This window comes from Spermophilus citellus (assembly GCF_964194105.1).
Source record: "Spermophilus citellus genome assembly, chromosome: 5".
In the NCBI taxonomy this organism is placed as follows: Eukaryota; Metazoa; Chordata; class Mammalia; order Rodentia; family Sciuridae; genus Spermophilus; species Spermophilus citellus.
In genome coordinates this window covers 52,078,714-52,085,229 of record NC_138186.1, presented here as the reverse complement: position 1 = coordinate 52,085,229, position 6,516 = coordinate 52,078,714, and the positions used below count along the sequence as shown (strand labels likewise).

The 6,516-nt window shown below is 48.6% G+C and overlaps 1 protein-coding gene across 1 annotated transcript in view; it reads left to right on the top strand.

Moving 5' to 3' along the window:
- The window catches only part of FKBP5 (FKBP prolyl isomerase 5), a 230,794-nt gene that overhangs the window by 95,769 nt on the left and 128,509 nt on the right, over positions 1 to 6,516 (top strand). The window lies entirely within an intron of this gene.

The window sequence follows — 6,516 nt, the reverse complement described above, 5'->3', positions numbered from 1 at the left end:
ACAGATGCTGGCTTGTTAATTCATTAAACTGCCTGTCTGGACTATACATTTTTTTCTGTATATGTGTTTTTTAGAAGCTATTTTTTTTTTTTTTTTTTTTACACTTTTGAGACAAGGTCTCCTTAAATGGCTCAGAGCCTCATTAAGTTGCTGAGGCTGGCCTTGAACTTTTGATCCTCCCATCTCAGCCTCCTAAACCATTGGGATTACAGGCATGGACCATCATGCCTGGCTAGATGCTAGAAGTTTTTATTGAGATATAAGTATACATTCTATATATAGTCAGATCCACAAATATTAATTGTACAGAATGGAGAATTTTGACCAATGTATAGATTATAGATCCCAGTAACCATCACCTAGAGCAAGATTTCAGATATTTCCACCAGCCCTAAATTCCCTTGGGCTCCCTCACAGTCAGTCCCCACCCCAGAGGCGACCATGGTACTGATTTCTGTCACCATAGGTTAGTTTCCTGAGCATGCATATGAGCTTTACAAATTTAAAAGAAATACATCTCCTACCGTAGAAGGAGGAAGTGGACAAAAAATTCTTACTGTACAAAGAAGGTTATTTGAACTAAAAACAAAACAAAACAAAAACCTAAGGAATCATTGGCCAGAGAAACAGGAGGTTTTGGAGCCAACCCAATGCCTTAGCATTGGGACAGAGGGCTTGGGACACTTCTTGGAGCAGAGGCCGTGAGTGGCGTGGGGTGGGGAAGATGACCAGCCAGGCTCCTCTGTGTTCTGATAAAAGGTTCCTCCCCTGCCCAGCAACTGCCTGAGTTTTGAGCAAGGCCAAGGCCAGGAGGAAGGACGCTCTCAAGGGCATCTGCTCAGAGACAGGGAGAAGTTAGGGCCCCTGGGCAGTTAGGTTATTTGTCTTTCCTGCCTTCCCTTTCAAGGTCTGTCTGATTTTGTGCCTCCTTCACACTTAGTCCTGCCTGGGGAGGGGAGAGGCTGAGGCTCTCAAAGGGACTTAGAAGGAGAGAGACAGAGTTCTGCCTGCCTGCCTTTTTTCCAAAACACCGATTTGAGCGCCTACATTGTGTGGCAGCTCCTGCCAGCTGCTGGGGATCGGAGAATGACAGACATGTTTTAGCTCGCTAAGGAGTCAGAATTGGCTCCAGGTGAGGCAAGGCCTCTACCTCCTTCATGGTGGAGATGATGGCCCAAACAGGTGACTTATTCAGGAACAACAATCTGTTGGAACAGGGAGGCAAAGAATGGTGCCCCCTGATTCAACCCTAGCCAGGAATAAGAAAGCAAAGGAAATAAAACCTATGTCCTTCTCTGGGCTTTCTCCCTTGCAGATTTTCTGGGGCAGTGGAAAGAGCACTGACCCGAAGTCAGAAGACCTCATTTCTGCTTCTAGGTCTTAGAAGCACTTCCTCTTTCTGGGCCCTAGTCTTTTCCCGTGAACATGAAGAAGGCCGTCTCCAGAGGCCTTCAAAGGGTGCTTCCAACTCTGCCTTACCTGAGTGTACCCTGCATTTTTCTGCCTCAGTGCCTTTGCTCAGGTCATTTCTGCCACTGAAAGCCCCTTCCCTCCCTCTTCCTTCTTCTGACAGTCTCTTCATCACGTATGACCTAGTTAAGGTGCTGCTCCTAGAGACCCCCAGCCTTTAGGGATCTGTGAGTGTGTCATCCAGATCCCCACTCCCAGAACAGAGCCTCCTCGTTGTGTGCGGCCTTCCCAGTTGTGTCAGTCACTGTTGGAACAACTGAAGTGAATTCCTGCTCCCACCCCACACTTCCACAGGCCCCTTTTCAACTTCAAGAAATTGATCTCATCCTTCCTCAGGGCCTCCAAGGACACTATGCCTTCGTGCTGGGCAGGCCAGCCCAGGCCTGAGTGTCAGACTACAGTGCTTTGGGCACAAGTAACTGCCTTGGGAGTTGACCCCAGAAAGGACAAGAAAGACAGGCAGGGCCGTAGACAGAAAGATGACTGCCCCACCTCACCTGTCCTGTCCTCATTCTTGAACACCTGGACAGAAATCCCTCAACAAGTACAGGGCTTCCGCCCCCACCAGACTCAAGCCCACTCCCACCTGCCTGCCCACAAACAGACCAGCAAGTTTGCAAAAATGTACCCCGACAACCTTACCCTTCCCGTAGATGGGCCTCACCCACACATGTGCATGTGTTGCACAGATACCCAAGGACACACACAGACACACATAATGGGCAGCACAGACGTGGAATATAAGCATCTGCTTTCAAGTATGAGCATGCAGCCCCCCCCCCCATGCACACTGAGCACACGCTTACCCAGATGTGATCACATGGGCACACGGACACTCGGGTACACACACGATTACACATGCATGCACACTCTACACACTGTGTGGGCTCCTGCCCCCCAGCTCTCAGGGCATCCCAGCTCATACCTGTTAAGTTGAGGTTGCTCCAAGGGAGAGGGCCACCTTCTGGGTGCTCAGTTTGCTGGCTTCTGACCGTCTCTGGATTTATGTCAAACTGGCATCTTTTGTATTAACTGTCCTTTCTGGTGGCCCTGTGGGAATTAGAGAAGGCCTCAAGAGCTGTGGGTTCACTCTGGGGCAGACCTGCTTGGGTGACTGACAGGAATGGGAGATGGGAAGGGGGATTCTGATAAGTATTGCATCGTTTTTGTGCATGGATGTCTCCGTGGTGCTGTGGTTTTGTGGGACCAGTAACACGAGGCTGGTCGCTTTGCTGTCCCTGCCACACTCCTCACCAGGTCCCACCCATTTTCCCCAAGGTTCTCTGCTGTGGGTAGGTGGGAAGGTTTGAAGAGGGCCCAGTCCCAAGGTTGAAGTGGCAGCTCTGGGGCTGACAGCAGAGCCACCCTCAAATGGAAGGGTGACTTCTCTCAGACTCCCCCATGGCAGCATAGCAGTAACCCAGAGGCCAGCCAGGTTGAGGGCCATCCAAGTTTGAGCAAAGAGGAAGCTTAGACTCCATTAAATTCCTTCCATCTAAGGTCCCTGAGCCTGGAGCTGGTGCCTGGGGTGGTGCTGGGCTGGGCAGGGAGGGCGAGGGTGCGTTCAGAAAGGAGTAAGACACAGTGATTCCTTCGAGTGCCCTGCATGAATCTTGGGTGGAGCCTGGGGAATACCCCACAGGCAGAGGAGTACTACCTGTCTGATCTTCTTGCTGTGTGCCCTGTTTTGGTCACTAACACCAGGTGGCATGGTGGCTTGGGGCAGATACCTGGGGGCCACTGCAGATTCTCCCCTCTCCTATACCATCCCACCAGACCTCATGTCCCATGGGGTTTTCTTGTCCCATCTAGACCCTCCTCAGGCCTCATTTTTTTAAAATTTTTTTTTAATTTTTAATATTTATTTTTTAGTTCTCGGCGGACACAACATCTTTGTTGGTATGTGGTGCTGAGGATCGAACCGGGGCGCACGCGCTCCAGGCGAGCGCGCTACCAGTTGAGCCACATCCCCAGCCCATCTCCTCAGGCCTCATTATCACTGCCTTCCTGTGGGTCAGAACCTCCCTCCCAGGGCTTCTAATGGCAGAGGGAGGGCAGGAAATCCCCCAGGCTTATCCCATGCTCCTGCATCCTCCACGCAGCTGCCAGAATGGTTGGCCTCAAACACACAGCTCATCTGCAACTTAGGATCTTTCACTGGCTCAAATGGAGGCCCGAATTCCTGGCATGGCACAGCCAGCCATATGCAGAACAAGCAACTCTCAGCCTGTCCCCGACTCATGTTATATTACAGCCTCACTCAGTACCCCTCCCCAGCTCACCATGCTGATGTTCATCCCCAAGCCTTGTGTGTGCTATTCCCAGGCTGCCTTCGCTCAGTGACCTAGCAAGGACCTTCTCATCTCTCCAGATTGAAGAGGTCCTTCTTGGCCTCTGTGAGAGCACATTTTCTAATAATGCTCACCATCATTATTTAAAAGCCAGTGTTTCTACAGGCACACACCAGACACCATTCTACTGTTGTGATGCTCTGTGTGTGTGTGTGTATGTGTGTGTGTATACATGTAGATCAACTTATTTAATCCTCATAACAACCTTGATAGGTACTATCATTACTGTCTCCATCTTATAGATGGGAAAACTGATACACAGAGAGTATAAATGACTACCTAGAGGGACATACCAAGTAAGTGATAAAGTGGGATCTCTCCACAGCCAGTTCTGCAGTTAAACCCAGCACCGTGCTGTGCCTCTTCATTCAGTGTTAGGGGTAGATTGCCAACTTGAATAGTTTTGAGCAACCAACATCCACTGAGGTGATGAATGAACAAATTCATTAACATTTAATGGGGGCTGGGGTTGTAGCTCAGTGGTAGAGCGCTTGCCTAGCATGTGGGAGGCACTGGGTTCAATCCTCAGCACATAAAAATAAATAAATTAAATAAATGTATTTTAAAAAAATTTAATCGGATGAAGAAATAAGTCTCATCTTCATTTATGTAAGATGTCTGTCATACCAAAGCCATTTTATTTTTTTTTTCATTTTTTTTATTGGTTGTTCACAACATTACAAAGCTCTTGACATATTTCATACATTAGATTGAAGTGGGTTATGAACCCCCAATTTTACCCCAAATGCAGATTGCAGAATCACGTCGGTTACACATCCACAATTTTACATAATGCCCTATTAGTAATTGTTGTATTCTGCTACCTTTCCTATCCCCTACTATCCCCCATTTTATTTTTTAATAGAACATAGAATATGTTTTTTTTTAAAGAGAGAGTGAGAGAGGAGAGAGAGAGAGAGAGAGAGAGAGAGAGAGAGAATTTTTTAATATTTTATTTTTTAGTTCTCGGCTGACACAACATCTTTGTTGGTATGTGGTGCTGAGGATCGAACCCGGGCCGCACGCATGCCAGGCGAGCGCGCTACCGCTTGAGCCACATCCCCAGCCCGAACATAGAATATTTTAAACCTGTAATCCCAGTGATTTGGGGGACTGAGGCAGGCAAGTTTGAGGTCAGCCTACACAATTTATCCAGACTCTGTCTCAAAAAATAAAAAAGGGCTGGGGATGTAGCTCAGTGGTAGAGGGCATCTGAGTTTAATTCCCAGTACCCACTCCAACAAGACTATTTAGGGAAAACAAGACCTGAGAGTAAAATCCCATACATTTTCTCTTTTAAAATGGAACTCCTAGAATCTCCAAGCCTATGTTTTTTCTAGTTAGTCAAGACAGTCGTCCCCATGACCCCCTAATGACTTGCTTACCCTGGGGCAGATGTCAGCTATGTACTGAGCATAGCTGTGGATCCACCCCCAGGGAGACAGACCCACTGAGAAGTGACCTAATGCAAGATGAATTGTGACAGATGTCGAAAGAGCATCACATCTCAATTCCTGAGCTGGGGACAGAGTCATTCCAACCAGGGATGCCTGTGAGGGCTGTCTGGAGGGGGTGAACCGAATCTTAAAAGGTCTGAATCACCAAAGGGAAGTTTTCAGGCAAGTTCAGAAAGTGTTTGCACCCCTAAATATTTGGTAGTAGGAAGGGCAGTGCGGGAAGGCAGAAGACAGAGGGATGATGTGAGGGCCTGTGAGGCCGGGGGACAGGGAACAGTCACACGGTGAAGTGTCAGGGACTAAAATCTCCTGAACTTCAACCCTGGGTAACCACAGAGCTTTGGACAGTGGCTGACATTTCACCTTCTCTGCTACCTTTTTTTGTAAACTGAGTACTTGAGCCTGGGAGAGCTTGGGTTGACTCTTCAACCCAAGAGGCTGGGCTCCTCACCCCACCTGCCAACCTGCGCTCCCTTCTGCCAGCTGGTATCGCTTAGAGGATGTGTCTCAGCTCTGGCGCTTACTAGCTAGGTATGTCATTTAATCTCTCTGGGCCTCCATTTCCCACATGAGTTCATTGCTGAAGATTAAATTCATTAAGGCAGTTAAAACATCTAGAACATGGTCTAACTTCTAGTTAGACCTAGGAGATATGAGCAAACACTGTCACTGTCCCCAAAGGTCTTCAAACCAAGGCAAAATTTCATGGGACTCTCCTACTTCTAGGCCACAGGATTATATTGTTGCCACTGTCCCTCTCTTAGTCTCAGAGTCCCTCAACAAGTGACCTGAGTAGTAACCTTCTTGCTCACCAAATTCCCTGAGTCAGTCACCCTCTCCATGGGCCCCTCTGTACTGATAATGGCTTCCTGGGGTAAGATCTTTTGCTCTGTGCCCACAGGGCCTGGACAGGAAAGCCAAGCAACATGGAAGTCTGACCAAACAGTGTTGGGGAGAGCACAGGGCACACAGCCAGTGCAGTGTGAAGACAACCAGGTTGTTGACATTAGAACTGAGTCCCAGAAGACTGGCACTGGTGCCTCTGCAGCTCCCTGGGGGCAGCTTACACCCCTTCATGTTGCCAAGCTTGGGAAATACCTGTTGGTTGCAATTCAGCATCTGGCCATGCAATGGCAAGCTTCAAGATGGCTACAAACTAGACTGGGGTAGAACAGATAGGGCCTCCTGCAGTAAAGGGGCAGGTGGAGGGGGCGGTGGCTTATAAAACAGAACCGGGA